General features: G+C 39.4%; 1 protein-coding gene across 1 annotated transcript in view; it reads left to right on the top strand.

Moving 5' to 3' along the window:
• The window catches only part of LOC126236773 (phenoloxidase 1-like), a 275,588-nt gene that overhangs the window by 217,986 nt on the left and 38,966 nt on the right, over positions 1–18,636 (top strand). The gene's annotated exons all lie outside the window — the stretch shown is intronic.

Raw genomic sequence — 18,636 nt, 5'->3', positions numbered from 1 at the left:
TTCTTATTGATTCTCAGAGTATTTGAACAAGTTATCTGTTGTATGGATTAATCACCGTGATTTCATTTCATCAACAAGCTGTCTCTGGCTTGTGGCAACTGGCTGGACAAAGGAGTGAATTTCCATGACGGGCCAAAATTGGAGGCCATTTCTGCTGGTATTTGTAACAGATCGGGCCTGCCAATCTGAAGCACATTAAGTTCCCACTAATGTGCTGGCCCTTGCTGTCGGATCTAGTGTCACCAATCTGCCTGTAGGCTGGGTCTGTTTATGTGTGTCGTAATGCAGCGGATTATCATTGTTTATCCATGGACCCAGGAATGTGGTGCTCCTCAGCAGGCCAGAGACAAAAGATGATGGATTTCAAGAACTGTTACTGTCTCACCGCAAGTGTGTTGTACAGATGGTGTTTTATATGTACTTTATTTGTTCTAGTGCATTTTGACACTTCAAAAGTAGTTTATATGTTAAAAAGTATGAATGATAAGAAGAAGAAAATTATAGCAGTTTGAACGCTATGTACTCATATATTTCTCAAAAGAAAAATCACGCAGTACCTATAAAATAATAGATATAACACAGTGGGTAATAACTGCCAATAAAGAACATAATAGAACCAACATTTTGTTGGCAGTCACCTACAGTGTTGGTTTACACAATTCTTCCACACCTTGTACACTTCTTTCAAGAGACAAACTTGGTTTCTGAAGTTGGTTCTGAAATCAGTGAAGGTATTTAAAATCCATTTTGCAACACCAGGGAAATGCATATTTTTGTCACCAAATGTGTTTCATTTTATTGAAATAAAATAACATCAGTGGTCTTAATGAAACACATATACTGTATGGTGTGCTTTCTAAATCTACAAATAGTTCATTACAAAAGATGTTGATGTTAGTACTAAAGATTTTTGCTCACATAAGGAAACACCGTCTGCTTTTGAGTTTTTTTTAGATATTTCTTCATTTGCACTGATGTTTCTCATACCGTAACTGCAAAGACATTGTCAAATTACATCTTAATTTACCCTTGAGATCTCAACATTTTGTCAGGGAAAAATGCTAAAGCTTGTCTGGAAATCAGGGAAATATCAGGGAATTGTGCTTGGGAAACTTGTGGCAACCATGATAAAATACTTAAATTGTATTGTAATTCACAATTTTAAAACAAATGCGATTTGTGGTTTTATTATCACAAGAATTACCTTCAGATTTTTACATGATTATTATATTATAGAAAACTTAAAAAGGCATGTCCTGAAGAAAACACACTTCAGTTGATAATCTGCTGAATGTGTTTTCAAAATAAACAAGATTGATCAGATTACCTGTACTGATAAATGCAAACATTATAAGTTGTAATTCCATAAATAATGTCTAGAAGAAACAATAGACTTTGTTCATGAAAATCATTGACATCTGATCTGTTTTTATTGTGACTTTTTTGTATTTAAGGTTCCACAGGGCTCACATGCATGCACAATTCTGGAGTTATGGTTAAACAGTGTCCTCTTCTTATAATGGCTGCTTGGAATGTGGCTGCTAGCTGCTTAATCAATGAATAGCAAGTATCCAGAATCTGCCTATAAAAGTTTTTCTGGTGCTCCCAAGCTGCAAGATTCACACATGTGCATAGCCATCTGAGTTTTTATGGGGGTAATATCCATGTAACCCTTGTTTACTGTTTATGGTATTTTATTTTTGAAGCTGTTGCTGTAGCCATGTATGCAGTATTTTCCCGTGCTGCTGTACTGGTGTATTTTATGAAGGCCTTGAACAGAAAAATATTACAAGTCTATGTACATTTCAAATCACTGTTATTAATATAAACACAAAGATTTGAGAGTTAGTATGATGCAATAACATAAAAATTACTTTCATTGTTTATCAGGAGCAGCACTTTGAATTAATTTGACTCCATCATTGGCAGGATGTGCAAAGTAGATGATAAAACAGAAATTCCTCAGAGGAAGAAACTATATCCAGAAACTAATTTCTGTTGAATGTGTGAGTGTATTTCATTTAGAAAACCCCAAATGAAGGTACTTCATCATAATATAGAACTAGTAATATTGTTTTAGATTAAAACATATGAAGAAAATTAGTGCCTTTTGTCTCTGACAGGTTTTCTTGGTAATTGTGGTGTAATCTCCCCACGGAAAATTACCCTCTACCACGCAATAATTAATAATTATCAATCAAATCATCTACATTTATTCACTTTTGGAAAGTATCTGATCGGATTTTCTAGTAATATATGCGCCGACAGCTTGTCGACGCCAAGGTATTTTTCTAGTACGATTATTCTTTGGGAGAACAGAGATACATATATTTATTCTCCAGGGTTGTTAGGGAGGAATAACGAGGACAGCTTCGGAAGTATCTGTTGGAAGATTGTCGGGCTGCTAAAAGAGACATATTTGCTCTTCTTCTCGCTAAAGCAAGCTATTAACGTTTGTGCCACTAGCGGGTTATTTGGAGAGAGAGAAAAACTGTAAACGCAAATTAAGTAAGACTTGGAATCTACAGAAAACGGAACATGTACTGGGGATGGATTGAATATACAATTTTTCCTCAGAAATAAGGTTTGTGACCCTTTTATTCTAGAGTGAATGACGAATGAGTTCTCTGTCTGAATCATTGATGATTGTCTTGGCCCTGTAATTAGTGGGGAAGTTTCAGTTGTGACGAAGAGAGCCTGCAATCACCGCTATTTTATAAAATCGTCCAAAAAGGCTTCGGACACATCTGAAATTCTAAATCTGTTGTAAAATGAACGAATGGTTCAAACGATCGATTTTCCCAACTGAATGCAGCGCTTAACAATAATACACTCCTGGAAATTGAAATAAGAACACCGTGAATTCATTGTCCCAGGAAGGGGAAACTTTATTGACACATTCCTGGGGTCAGATACATCACATGATCACACTGACAGAACCACAGGCACATAGACACAGGCAACAGAGCATGCACAATGTCGGCACTAGTACAGTGTATATCCACCTTTCGCAGCAATGCAGGCTGCTATTCTCCCATGGAGACGATCGTAGAGATGCTGGATGTAGTCCTGTGGAACGGCTTGCCATGCCATTTCCACCTGGCGCCTCAGTTAGCCAGCGTTCGTGCTGGACGTGCAGACCGCGTGAGACGACGCTTCATCCAGTCCCAAACATGCTCAATGGGGGACAGATCCGGAAATCTTGCTGGCCAGGGTAGTTGACTTACACCTTCTAGAGCACGTTGGGTGGCACGGGATACATGCGGACATGCATTGTCCTGTTGGGACAGCAAGTTCCCTTGCCGGTCTAGGAATGGTAGAACGATGGGTTCGATGACGGTTTGGATGTACCGTGCACTATTCAGTGTCCCCTCGACGATCACCAGTGGTGTACGGCCAGTGTAGGAGATCGCTCCCCACACCATGATGCCGGGTGTTGGCCCTGTGTGCCTCGGTCGTATGCAGTCCTGATTGTGGCGCTCATCTGCACGGCGCCAAACACGCATACGACCATCATTGGCACCAAGGCAGAAGCGACTCTCATCGCTGAAGACGACACGTCTCCATTCGTCCCTCCATTCACGCCTGTCGCGACACCACTGGAGGCGGGCTGCACGATGTTGGGGCGTGAGCGGAAGACGGCCTAACGGTGTGCGGGACCGTAGCCCAGCTTCATGGAGACGGTTGCGAATGGTCCTCGCCGATACCCCAGTAGCAACAGTGTCCCTAATTTGCTGGGAAGTGGCGGTGCGGTCCCCTACGGCACTGCGTAGGATCCTACGGTCTTGGCGTGCATCCGTGCGTCGCTGCGGTCCGGTCCCAGGTCGACGGGCACGTGCACCTTCCGCCGACCACTGGCGACAACATCGATGTACTGTGGAGACCTCACGCCCCACGTGTTGAGCAATTCGGCGGTACGTCCACCCGGCCTCCCGCATGCCCACTATACGCCCTCGCTCAAAGTCCGTCAACTGCACATACGGTTCACGTCCACGCTGTCGCGGCATGCTACCAGTGTTAAAGGCTGCGATGGAGCTCCGTATGCCACGGCAAACTGGCTGACACTGACGGCGGCGGTGCACAAATGCTGCGCAGCTAGCGCCATTCGACGGCCAACACCGCGGTTCCTGGTGTGTCCGCTGTGCCGTGCGTGTGATCATTGCTTGTACAGCCCTCTCGCAGTGTCCGGAGCAAGTATGGTGGGTCTGACACACCGGTGTCAATGTGTTCTTTTTTCCATTTCCAGGAGTGTAATAGATATAAAGATCTTTTTACAGCAAGCCAGCCGCTGAATATTAAGACGAAGGGCTCCACCAGAGATTCTATTGGGCTGAGATCACGTAATTAAATAATATATTTAAAACTGTATATAGATAAAGGACAGAGAGAGAGAGAGAGAGAGAGAGAGCGAATGAAATTAGAGGAAGTACGCAGAATCCTCCATTAGTATAATTGTTTGCCTGTCTTATCACGGATCAGCCTAAAGATAAAAACAGGAGGCCCTTACTTTGCTGTACAGGTTCATGTGTGAGAGACATTACACCAAGTTAGCGGCAAGCTGCATTCACATACTTTCATCATTTACACAGTATAAATCCCATTATAATGGCGACCGTGACAGGACTCGAACCTGCAATCTTTGGATCAGATGGAAAATTATTACAAACTAGTAAATGGCGTATTATTTTTCCGCTGTGGAAGGCCAAACAAAGTCCGTTGGTGTGTTTGTATACCTGAGGCGCAAATAGAGAAACTTGTATGGTTCACTCATTTAACCTGGGGGCATTTTGGTGCGACAAAATGTGCAGACAAGATAAGTGGGTACTGTTATTTTCCCAACATAAAGCGCAGAGTGCATGAGGTTTTAAAGAAATGCATAATCTGTCAAAAAACAAAGCCGGATTCAAAAGGGAGTAAGCACCCATTATGCTCTATATAAGCCCAAGAACCAAAAGAATTAATTTCGTGCGATCTGTGTGGACCGTTACCTACTTCAAGAGGTGGTGTTAGATATGTGTTGGCTTTTCTCGATGTGTGTACGAAATACGTAAAGCTATACCCGATAAAGGCGGCTACAGCCAAAGTAATTGTATTAAGATTGGTAAGGGATTATCTTCCGCATGTTGGTACCCCTAAAGCGATCATAACAGACAATGCCAAGATATTCACGGGACTCCAATGGAAACAGACTTTGTCCCAAGTTGGTGTGAAACACATACTAACATCATTTTACCACCCACAAGGCAATTTGGTTGAGAGAATTTTTAGAGAGTTCAATCGATTTATGAGGACGTATTGCCATAATAAGCAGACTGCGTGGGCAAATTATGTGGAAGAGTTTGAGCAGATATACAATAACATGCCCCACTCCTCAACTGGATATACACCTCACGAATTGATGTTCGAAGCAAAAGAGGAAAACTTCTGGACTGACCATATGCCCAAAACTCAGGAAACTGAGATGCCTTGGGAAGAAAAAATAAGACAAGCCATCATAAATATGACGAAAAAAGCTGATCAGAGAAAACAACAATTTGACAAATTAATCAAGAGGGTACAGACATACCGGGTCGGAGAAAAGGTACTAGTCAAAAGACATACCAAATCATCCTTAATAAAGAAAAGTATAAAGAAATGGGAGTTACTATATACTGGCCCATACATTATCCTACAAATTCCGAATCCTGGGGCTTATCTATTAGCATACCCAGGATCGAACAAAATAAAAGGGTTATTTTCCCATAACGACTTGAAAAAATTTAATGGAGATTAGAAGATAGGGAGGAATGGTGTTGCGAGTGACAGAGATGAACGCTCGTAAAAAAACATAACAATAAACTGTGTGTGTAGTGTTAGAAAACTTTAAATTGAAATAATTAATCAGTGACATAGACTATAGAAATAGTGACTAACTATTACTATCGAGTGTTGCAAAGAAGATAGTGGAGATAGGCTTCACCTGTGTTTAGGTGAACATGGAACTTTAGCATTGCTAATGTCATCAAGATTGATAAAGGATCTAACTGACCTTCAAGAACAATGAAATGTTTCCCATAAATGACGCTGGATAATTAAAAGAGGTTCCGAGTGAAGGTTCATATATAATTCCAAGTGCACACTTAGATGTGTAAACATGTGAAGGGGTGTGTTAAGGCAGTGAATCATGAGTGACGGTTAACGCCGCAAAGATAATTTCCCGCGCAAAACAGTTGACGTCGGCGCGAGAGTTAGAATCGATATAGAAGACACAGATATGCTTTGTAAGAGACTCGCACCAAACGCGAGGGTAAACTGATTCATGTTGAACTTAAAAAGGAAAAGGTGTTATAATTAGAAGTTAAGAGTTTTTAATTTATTATTGAATGTTTAAAGAAAGTAATATTCATAGAATTAGTAGTTATTTAATGGATCGTGTTTGTTTGGAATTTTTGTTTGAAAGAGAAAAATCCATTTCCATATATGTGCATGTGTGAACGCCGTATGAATCAGAGAATAAATGAAAGAAGTGAATCCGCATTCCTCAATGCTAATAACTTTTACATTTCAACAATCAATTGGAGAAATAGGTGTATTTAGGATAAAAAGTTTTTGAGTATAGATAAATTATATGACTTTCAAGGAAATGAGGGATTATGTCTTTGTATAAAATGAACCACACTTCCCATTATTCTATGATTTGAATCCAAAATCTACTGTAAGTTGCATGAATCCTTTAAATTACGAAGAACAAATCACTGACAGAAATGTGTCAGAACTTTCGGACTTATAAGCACAAGTGGGGATGCAAAGTCCAAAAGAGTATTCAAACTAGAATAAATATGAGGATGTTTTGGCAACAGCATTAGTTAATGGTGAAATTCCTTGAAGTACGTCGTAAGAAAAAGGATGCATGAAGCCATAAGGATTTTGCTTTCAAAAAGGAGAATCTTGGACGGTGCAACCTAACCAGTTCTCTTACAGGAAGATTTTCTCCTTTGGTCATTGCCAATTCTTTCAGAATGAATGTTGCATGTGAAATCGGGTATCCCTTTTCCTTCTACTCTTCCCATTGAGGGCCACGTAGAAGACCGGCTACAAAGTGGGCCGCGTAGAAGACCGACTACAAAGTGGGCCGCGTAGAAGACCGACTACAAATGTGGACGTCGGGGACATGCAAGACCGGGGGGGGGGGGAGTTTTAGCACCGCAAGAGATTGTCCTAGGAACAAGATTGTAAAACGAAAACTTACGTTATTTATTGTAAAATGTTTTTTTTTGCTAGAGGCACAAATCACTCTTCTCCAAAGCGTTATATAAATCGATCCCTATCTTTCCTTTAGAGATCTATTTCCAAAATTATTATTTTTTTTTTCTATAGGCTTTCCTATCTTCTATGTACCGTAAGCTGGGGGTCTAGGCTTAAGAGGTTTACCAAGGTTTCCCTGCTTAAGAAAGTTCCCGAATGGGTAGACCCTGATAACAGTTTCATGAAAGATCATCTTCCTTGGTTGTGCACAGCAGACATAACACCTTGATGCACGTAAAAGCAATACAGCCGCGATACCTGTCTCTTCATTTCTTCTGTTTTCAATATTTCTTTTCTTCGTCTGTCTTAAACATAATATTCTTTTTCAGTCGGAGGACTGACAATTATCACTTCCGGGTTATCCACACTAATAGATAGCTCGCGAAGTGTGTTCGGCAAATAAAAATTAAGCTCACAAACTTCGCTCGCTGCGAGGGGCGTTGTAATCTCCCCACGGAAAATTACCCTCTACCACGCAATAATTAATAATTATCAATCAAATCATCCACATTTATTCACTTTTGGAAAGTATCTGATCAGATTTTCTAGTAATATATGCGCCGACAGCTCGTCGACGCCAAGGTATTTTCCTAGTACGATTATTCTTTGGGAGAACAGAGATACATATATGTATTCTCCAGAGTTGTTAGGGAGGAATAACGAGGACAGCTTCGGAAGTATCTGTTGGAAGATTGTCGGGCTGCTAAAAGAGACATATTTGCTCTTCTTCTCGCTAAAGCGAGCTATTAACGTTTGTGCCACTAGCGGGTTATTTGGAGAGAGAGAAAAACTGTAAACGCAAATTAAGTAAGACTTGGAATCTACAGAAAATGGAACATGTACTGGAGATGGATTGAATATACAATTTTTCCTCAGAAATAAGGTTTGTGACCCTTTTATTCTAGAGTGAATGACGAATGAGTTCTCTGTCTGAATCATTGATGATTGTCTTGGCCCTGTAATTAGTGGGGAAGTTTCAGTTGTGACGAAGAGAGCCTGCAATCACCGCTATTTTATAAAATCGTCCAAAAAGGCTTCGGACACATCTGAAATTCTAAATCTGTCGTAAAATGAACGAATGGTTCAAATGATCGATTTTCCCAACTGAATGCAGCACTTAACAATAATAATAAAGATCTTTTTACAGCAAGCCAGCCGCTGAATATTAAGACGAAGGGCTCCACCAGAGATTCTATTGGGCTGAGATCACGTAATTAAATAATATATTTAAAACTGTATATAGATAAAGGACAGAGAGAGAGAGAGAGAGAGAGAGAGAGAGAGAGAATGAAATTTACCAAGTTAGCGGCAAGCTGCATTCACATACTTTCATCATTTACACAGTATAAATCCCATTATAGTGGGCCATGACAATACCATGTTTTTAATATTTTTGTACTGAGAGCAAAAAATATGAAGAAGGTGCAAAATATTTAAATTACTACTTGAGTACTTCTGCGGCTGAGTAAGACATAATCATCATACCATATGCCTGTCCTATAACAAACTTTGATTTCTGACATTCTTTTCAGACCAAGTTCTGTAGGCAGTAGACATTTTAGCAGTTTCCCTAAGAAGTCGCAAAAAGTGTAAAGTACACAAGCGGCAAGACGCAGTCAATACCTTCACTGCACAGTGCCGATGGTACTGTTACCGACGACTGTGCCGCTAAAGCAGTGTTATTGAACGCAGTTTTCTGAAATTCCTTCACCAGGGAAGATGAATGGAATATTCCAGAATTTGAAACACGAACAGCTGCTAGCATGAGTTTCTTAGAAGTAGATACCTTAGGGGTTGCGAAGCAACTCAAATTGCTTGATACAGGCAAGTCTTCAGGTCCAGATTGTATACCGATTAGGTTCCTTTCAGATTACGCTGATACAATAGCTCCCTACTTAGCACTCATATACAACCGCTCGCTCACCGATAGATCTGTACCTACAGATTGGAAAATTGCGCAGGTCGCACCAGTGTTTAAGAAGGGTAGTAGGAGTAATCCATCTAACTACAGACCTATATCATTGACGTCTGTTTGCAGTAGGGCTTTGGAGCATATACTGTATTCAAACATTATGAATCACCTCGAAGGGAACGATCTATTGATACTTAATCAGCATGGTTTCAGAAAATTTCATTCTTGTGCAACGCAGCTAGCTCTTTATTCGCACGAAGTAATGGCCGCTATCGACAGGGGATCTCAAGTTGATTCCGTATTTCTAGATTTCCGGAAAGCTTTTGACACTGTTCCTCACAAGCGACTTCTAATCAAGCTGCGGGCCTATGGGGTATCGTCTCAGTTGTGCGACTGGATTCGTGATTTCCTGTCAGGAAGGTCGCAGTTCGTAGTAATAGACGGCAAATCATCGAGTAAAACTGAAGTGATATCAGGTGTTCCCCAGGGAAGCGTCCTGGGACCTCTGCTGTTCCTGATCTATATAAATGACCTGGGTGACAATCTGAGCAGTTGTCTTAGGTTGTTTGCAGATGATGCTGTAATTTACCGTCTAGTAAGGTCATCTGAAGACCAGTATCAGTTGCAAAGCGATTTAGAAAAGATTGCTGTATGGTATGGCAGGTGGCAGTTGACGCTAAAGAACGAAAAGTATGAGGTGATCCACAAGAGTTCCAAAAGAAATCCGTTGGAATTCGATTACTTGATAAATAGTACAATTGTCAAGGCTGTCAATTCAACTAAGTACCTGGGTGTTAAAATTACGAACAACTTCAGTTAGAAAGACCACATAGATAAGATTGTGGGGAAGGCAAGCCAACAGTTGCGTTTCATTGGCAGGACACTTAGAAGATGCAACAAGTCCACTAAAGAGACAGCTTACACTACACTCGTTCGTCCTCTGTTAGAATATTGCTGCGCGGTGTGGGATCCTTACCAGGTGGGATTGATGGAGGACATCGAAAGGGTGCAAGAAAGGGCAGCTCGTTTTGTACTATCACGTAATAGGGGAGAGAGTGTGGCAGATATGATATGCGAATTGGGATGGAAGTCATTACAGCAAAGACGTTTTTCGTCGCGGCGAGATCTATTTACGAAATTTCAGTCACCAACTTTCTCTTCCGAATGCGAAAGTATTTTGTTGAGCCCAACCTACATAGGTAGGAATGATCATCAAAATAAGATAAGAGAAATCAGAGCTCGAACAGAAAGGTTTAGGTGTTCGTTTTTCCCACGCGCTGTTCGGGAGTGGAATTCGTAGACAGTATGATTGTGGTTCGACGAACCCTCTGCCAAGCACTTAAATGTGAATTGCAGAGTAGTCATATAGATGTAGATTAACACTATTGCAGACTTGAGTCTGATGTTTTTGTGGGTTATTTCTTCCATAGCCTCCTTTACATTAGCTTTCTGTAGTCATTATTTTTGGTAAAATTACATATGTAGACATCAAAATCCATAATTTTGATGTAACTTTTAGAGGTATTGAAATATATATGCCTCAATTTTAGGAAAATGAAGAACATTGGGACTAAGATTTGTTAATCTGTCTTAAATTTAGAATGTAGAGAGATTCTTCAGACCCCTACATATTACTCCCACAGGGCAGTGAAGATAAAATTTGACTTACAGCAGAATGTGTGTGGAAGAGTAGTAATGCGTATGGAAGAATAGTAATAACTCTTGTGCACCACCTAGCTTTCTTATTTTGCATTCCATTTCTGGATAGGATATGATAAAATAGTTGCCCTGAATGCAATAAATCCAAATGCTCCTCTGAGCAACATGCCACAACGCTGCACATGGTCACAAGAGGGTCCAATTTGCATGATATTCCAAGCACAGATGGGACTAGAGGCATTTGAGCAGAGCAAACACCAAGCAGGGGTTCATATGTCATCATAGTTGTGCATTTGTATGTTTTCTGGTGCTTGAAAGTAGTTCTCTGGCTGTTACATAAACAATCCTTGTGGTGCTGATGATCTATTGAGCAAGTAGATGTGCATATTCTGTTGAGTAGACATGTTTTTAAAGTACTCTTGTTTCTTATGCAGTAGTAATTTCGATAGTGGAGTGTGATGTTTCACTCTGTAGCAGTTAATCTACCAGTGAAACAGAAAGAATTCTGCAACTGAATTACACAGTCAACATATTTATCTCAAAATAGAATAGTGTCTGTTTGCATTATATCTGTACAGAATACAATATGAGCCTGAAAAAATTAACAACACAGTGTCTGCATTGTGGAGATCATCATTTCTCAAGATAAGTAAACCTCATTTTGAGAGCACATTACTTTTCTCACACATTTGTAGTTGTAATAGCAACTGTAGCTGAGTGACATGTAAAGTGACTGACCCCTTTCATCAATGAAGTAAAATGAAGCTGGTACTGGTAACCTCATGCAATGATTGGCTATAAGGGATGAAGTGGAGATTCTAATAAGTTCACTTTTGTTTGTCAAAACCAAGGAATACAGGGTTTTAAAGGAAGATTATGGATCTGAACTTCATCGTTGCAGTAAAGAAGGACAATAACTTCATGGGCTTCTAAATTCATTGATAACCAGGTATCAGTATACACAAGTATGAACCACAATTCACCAAGCCAAAAGGCCATTCTCATGCTTTGAGTACCAATTAACTGCACTATTTTGGGGGACTGTATTGTCAACCAGACAATTCAATAACCTTCTTTTTTAAATTGTTTTAAGATTTGTTTGGAGAACTTTCCACACACATGTAGGCACTTGCCACTAGTGGAAATGAATACATTTGGTATTCTCCCTAGGATATTGTATTGTGTTCCCTGAATGTGTCTACCTTGTATACTTTCCAAATGAATGTACCATCTTTGACACAGAATTACACTTGATATTGAAGAAACTTGAGGAAGGATATGTGATCATGCAATGGCGTTCATATTACATTCAGAATTCCTGACTATTAGATGTAAGTATTCAGCAGAAGAGTAGCTCCAGTCCACCTTGAATTTTATATTTTCACCAGACAGTGATGTGGAGATGGCAGAGTTTAGGTCTGCATGCTTAGCCCAACATTGAGGGTATCATGGGCACCGAAGTCTGTGGCATTCATTCACGTCTGACAGATTTCTTCAAGAAGAAGAACCGCCGGGATGTTAAACATATCAGGGTATATATTAACAAAAATAAGCAACTCATAGAAACTTGACATGTATACTGTATTAGCAATAATTGTTGCTGCACTGCTGTGTAATATTCGTGCTTACATCAGCTAAATATAAACCAATAAAACCTAAATAAGGTTGCTACTTCTAAAAGTTATTGCTTCCTTACTTGTATTGAACAGCTGCTGTTTATCTTCTATTGATAGCTTAATATTTATGTGAATACATTTGTATTTTTCAAGGACAATAGTCCTCTGCATCTGTAACAATAGAGATGTTTCCAACATAGCACTGTTTATCATGCAGCTTTATAATGAACTATGCTATTTTCCTTGAAGCTAAGAGGATTTTTCAGTACTTCAATCTATATACTCAGATTATTTGTAGAAATAAAGGTTTTAAATTCTCTTTTGAATTGGTGGAGACTTCCAACTTCCTGCTTCATATTTGATGGGAGCACATTGAATACCTTTGCATATTGAATACATTTGCACCAGAGTATATAGCACAACTCTCAATCCTATACAAGGCAGTAAGGTCTACATGAAAATTATTATAGTGTCTTGTAAGAAGTGCAGCAGTAAAATAGACAGTTTTAAAACCTCCACCAATGATACAGATTTATTCACAGCGATATAAAATACAACATGAATTTACAATGCTCACAATTTAAAATGCCAATCACTTGAAAATGACATCATGTAAGTGGACGCCATTTTCCTTCACATACATGTCAGATCTTTTACAGAAGTTAAACATCACATTTTGAAGGAATTCAATTAACTTCATCTCAAATTTGATCCTTCAGTGCCTGGATGGTGTGTGTTGGATCACACCAGAAGATCTGAGTTTTCTAATGGCCCGAAAGGAAGGAATCACACACTGAAAGTTCAGGGGATCTTGGAGGCCAGGAAATGTCCCATCACTTAGACAAGAGATGACCAGGAAAGATGTTGTATAGTGTGTTTATGGAACACTGCAAGGCATGGCATGTTGACCTGTCTTGTTGGAAGAATGTGTTTGCAGTTACAGGAAGATTGACAAGCTGTCACACTAGGGGGTTCAGCATGTGCACGTAATATTCTAAAAGATCCTATAACTCCAAATGAAAAAAATAATGTCCTATAATACCAAATGGTGATACATCACACCACACTACCACTTCCTGATTGTGAAGTGGTGCTTCATAAAACATTTCAGGATTTTCTCATGACTAGCATCTAAAATTTTGCTTGTTAATAAAGCTTGACTTATCAAAATTGGCCCTATCACTCAAGATCAGATAGCTGAAAAGACCTAGGTTGTCATTCGTGAGCTCCAACAATTTCTGGAAAAAGTGTAGTCTCTTTTGTAGATTACCTGCATTCAGTTTTTGCAGTATCTGAATTCAGTGTATATAAGCAGTATGCTCTGCTGTAGAAGGGAAAAGAATGAAATCAATGGGAAAATGTTCCTGGCAGAGCACAAAAAAGGCAAATGTGTTCCTCTTCAAAAGACTCTGACAGAAAAGTGGGGAACCAGCTGCCTCAATTCTCATTCCACCTTCCTCATCGAAAATTTTGGAATATGTTCACTTTTTTGTGCTGAAAGAGAGAAGCAGAGAGGCGATGACACTGGAAGAGGAATTCAGCAGACAGGCAATGATGCTGGAAGAGAGAGGCAATGATAGTGAGAGCGAAAGAGAGAATAGAGAATGTTGATGGGAGAGAGAAAGTGGCAGTGAAAGGAAAAGAGAGATGGTTGAAGACAATAGTAGTGGGAGTGAAAGAGAGATGAGATATTGAACTGTGTGAGAGACAGTTGCAGTAAAAGAGAAGGAGAGATGGTTGGAGATAGAAGCAGTGGATATAAAAGAGAGAGAAGACAGTGGAAATGAAAATTACAGATGAGTGGAGCCCAGACACAGGCTTGGGGAGTTTGGTCCCTCCCAGACCAGTTAACTTTAACATGTAGGTATAGGGGAGTGTGTATTTTGGACCAAAATTTCAAACACATTTGCATAAGGAAAAAATAAGCCAGGAACCCACCTCCCTCAGCATTACTGAACCGCTGATGTTTGGAGGAGTGGTGGAGACAGCATCAGTGGGAAAGAAAGGCAAAAGGATACAGTGTAAGTGAGAGAGACAGGAGACGGTAGTAGAGGGATGTACTGTAAATAATTGGGAGGAAAGGGAGACAAGAGGGACAGACATATATAGACAGTGTCAGTGAAAGGGAGATGTTGAGTATGAAGTCTTAACTGCAAAGAGCAACTGGGTGAAAGGACTTAGAATTTTCTGTGTTAAAAAATGCGCAGATATGTACACATGCCAAAATGTTTGGTGAGGGAGGCAGAATGAGGACTCAGAGAGCTGTTTCCCCACTTTTCTGTTAAAGCCTTTTAAATAGGAACATATTTGCCTTTTCTGTGCTCTGATAGGAGTAGTTTTCCATTGATGTTATTTGTTTAAGATACTTGTTAGGTGGCAGGCAATGGGTGGAATTCACCAACAGATGCCTCTAGATCACAGCAGGTCCTGTGTGGAGCTTTCAACACCACATGGACTACTAAAGAGCAGCCTCAGAATTTGCAATGGCAAGTCATCAAAGAAGAAGCAAGACAAAAAAGAATGTGTAAAACCGTTTCTGAAATGTCCTCAGTTTGATTCAGTGTGAATTTAAGGTCTGCTCATACAGATTTATGGAACACAATTGGTAATAATATGTCATGAAAGTGAATTGTCTTCTATAACAGCAGGAAATTATTTCAAAGAAGTATAAATAGAAGAATAGTTATTAAGTAATATATAGCAAGAATAATCCAACATCAACAGATTTTCACAGTTTTGCAAACCTGGATTCTCTCATGTTGTGACTGTTTGTGAAATAAGAACCTGCAGTGAGAAGTTCAAGTTGGAAACTAAGGAAGAAGAAGCAATTTAATAAGAAGAATAAAACATTATTTTTGTGTTGACTCTCACACTGGCTCAAGAAATATTCAAGAATACTTTATTTATGACTTGGTTTCTCTAGATCCAAGTGAACAGTGTGTAAAAGTGTTAATGAATGCAGACATTGTTCTCACATATGTGAGGACTGGCATACAGTGAGCAAGGATAGGCATTGGCATGAAATAAAAGTAACTAAAGACTTTGTGATTTACAGGGGATATGATGTACATTGTCTTTCCTCACGGACTTCACAGGATGTAATCAAGACTGACTACACAGAAATTGGTTAAACACCTAATGTCTCTTATTATGCAATGTAATTGAATGGTTTGTGTGGTGAACTCAAGTAAAATGACTGACATCAGCACAGAAAAATGCCCTTGCATCCTATTTAGATAATAAAGGATCACATTGGGCAAGATGGTTTCACCTCAAACAAGCAGTAACCAGTCTCTATGAGCTGGGGTGGAGGATGTGTGGTCATGGGTTTCTCATGCTTGCAGTGTCTCACTGAATCCATGATATGATTTGTCATTGCCATCATTAAACAATTCACATTGGTAGGTGGCAGTAGTGTAATGGATTATGTGTGTATTTCAAAGTGTAGATAGAGTATTGTTGCCATTTCAATGACTGAAATGTGGGAAACCACAACCTCCTGATGTTGTGTCTGTTGGCAGTCTAGTCCCACAAACTCCACCAGACCGCATTTCTCTCTCTCCCTTATGCTACTATCCCTTCCTAATCCCAGCTCCCTCCAGATTGCTGCTTGCATCCCACGTGATAATTGCATTCAGGCCCAAGATGCTGGAGTTGGTGGTCATGTATGCATGAGGCATGCTTGCTTGTGTGTGTGAATGGTGTGTCTCTCTTTTACTGATGAAGGCTGCAACTGAAAGCTTTATGTAAGTGTCTTTTAATTGTGCTTGCCTGGAATTTGATGTGTCTTCTTTATGGTAAGTAGTGGTCTGTCTTTTCCTAGCTTGTTAGGACTGAACTCAGTTCACTAAAGAGACTATGAAAGCTTTCTCATGTCCATGGAGTATCCCTCAAAGCATTTAAGAGTGAGGGAGTGGTACACTGTTTGGTGAGTGGACAGATCACCTGCAAAGGACTGTAGACAAACAAACACATGATCAAACAGTAGATTCCTGTATCATTCACGTTAGTAGATGCATCAGGTGCCCCACTTCATCTTATGTAATATACCTCACATTAGAATATTGCAACATCTGCTTGAACAATGCCCTGCTGTCAAGCAGAATGGTTCATGTACATGAGCTTCGGTGGTTTTTGATGTACTGGTTGCATACTTTTACTCGTTTGTTGAGCAGAGAATATTGGGAGCAGAAGCTTATGATCAGTTCATAGAATACTGCCTGCTGAGACAAGCCCTGTCTCTTTCTCTCAGACTATTCAGCTTATAGCTTATAAAAGAAATAAACATATAATGTATTGATACATTGCATGAAACTTGATGTTGATTCACTAGAAGGACCAGGTACAGCCTCCTTGCCCATTTTTTTTAAATAATGTTAACAGTCACTATACACATAATTGCACACAGATCAACACTATGTTCACAATGGCTACTCACTGCTGCAGTGCACAATATTATTACATAGCTAAGGTTGGCATTGAGCATGAAGGTCCCAGAATGGCACAATGTCAGCTGACTTCCAGCATTTGCAGAGGGGGCATGGTAAGGTGTGCAACAAGTAGTTTGTAACAAAGCAAGTGATTCCTTCCTCCTGTTATACTTTTATCCTCACCCATTTTTCGCCCAAGTATCTTCAATAGCATCATTTTTATGACATGTGAACAGTATGTAGAATTCTCAATTACAGACACAGGGTTTTTCTAATTGAAGTTTAGAATTGATTACGATCTCTTGCGTTATCAGAAGTCCCTGAATTAATTAGTTTGCCTGAAAATTGTAGTTGTTACAAACATCAATAATTTCAGATTTAAAAACCATTGTTCATTTGTAAACGTATACCTAACTGTTAATATCCTGATAAAGTATACCAAAAATACCATATTCTACAGACTATAAGACACATGTCTTCCTTTGAAATATTGCCTCCAAATTTCAAGTGCATCCTATACTCAAAATTAATGTGAAAATGTCCAGTATTTGATTTAAAATTCCCACCAGTCTTAAAAATGGCCATATATTTAATGCCACAAGAAACCTACCTCTATCTAGCAATATTGGATTCAACTGACAGCAGCAGTGCACCGATGTGACGAACTTGAGTTGTTGGGATTCACAAGCTTGCTAACAGTGTCTCCCTCCCACCCCACCATCACAAACATGGAACACTGTCTAGCTTATGATGTGTCATTGCAGTCTATGGTGCCAATGAAGTGAAACTGAAAATGATTTGTGTTATCAATAACAGTACAATATTTTTGTTATTAGCTTATTTTCTAATGAAAGAAAGTAAAAAATTTTCATGTGATTTGGGCTATAAATCAAAAGTAATAACATTTGTAGAAGAACATGGAAATAGAGCATCTGAGTGGCATTTTGCCCCTCTGCCAACAGAAGAAACCATTCGTGATTGGCGGGCTAATGAAGAAGAAGGGGAAAAAAAATTAGGAAGACTGAACATGCAGAGGACTGAATGCAGAGTCGCCAAAACTAGAAGATAATGATTTTAAGGGATTTTAAATGTCAGTTAAGTCTTATAAACTGAGATTTTTTTTAGTCTGCCTTGGTAGTCTGATAATAAAATGTTATTTAAAAAAACTACCTAAATATTAAGGTGTCTTATAGTCTGTAGCAACTTATAGTCCATAAAATATGGTATGTATATATGAGGGTAAGTCAATTATTGTCTGCAAAGTAGTTATAACATTTTATTGTAATCAAATACGAAACTTACAAGAACATAATTTTTCGACATAGTCTCCTTGTGTTTCAACGCACTTGGTCCATCGTTGTACAAGCTTCCATATGCCCTCATAAAAGAAGGTTCTTGGTTGAGCTGTGAGCCAGGAACACACCGCTTCTTTCAGTGTTTTGTCAGAGGCAAATCAACGCTTAATGCTTGTTTGAGTGGACCAAACAAGTGATAGTCAGAAGGGACAAGATCAGGACTATATGGAGGTTGATCAAGTACTTCAAATTTGAGTATAACCTTGGACTGCTGTTGTTAGCCCAAGTAATGATGTTCAAAATATCACATGTCAATTGGGAAGGTCACTCAAGTGGAACACGGGCTTGTTTGATTACCTAGTGTTGTATACACCATTAGCAAGGTTTACGGAATCTGTGGAGTAACAGCTCGTTTTTGATGTTTGAGTCATCTGCAGATT

The sequence above is a fragment of the Schistocerca nitens genome, chromosome 2 (assembly GCF_023898315.1).
Source record: "Schistocerca nitens isolate TAMUIC-IGC-003100 chromosome 2, iqSchNite1.1, whole genome shotgun sequence".
In the NCBI taxonomy this organism is placed as follows: Eukaryota; Metazoa; Arthropoda; class Insecta; order Orthoptera; family Acrididae; genus Schistocerca; species Schistocerca nitens.
The sequence above is the reverse complement of the archived record's forward strand: the minus strand, read 5'-3'. Positions and strand labels throughout refer to the sequence as shown.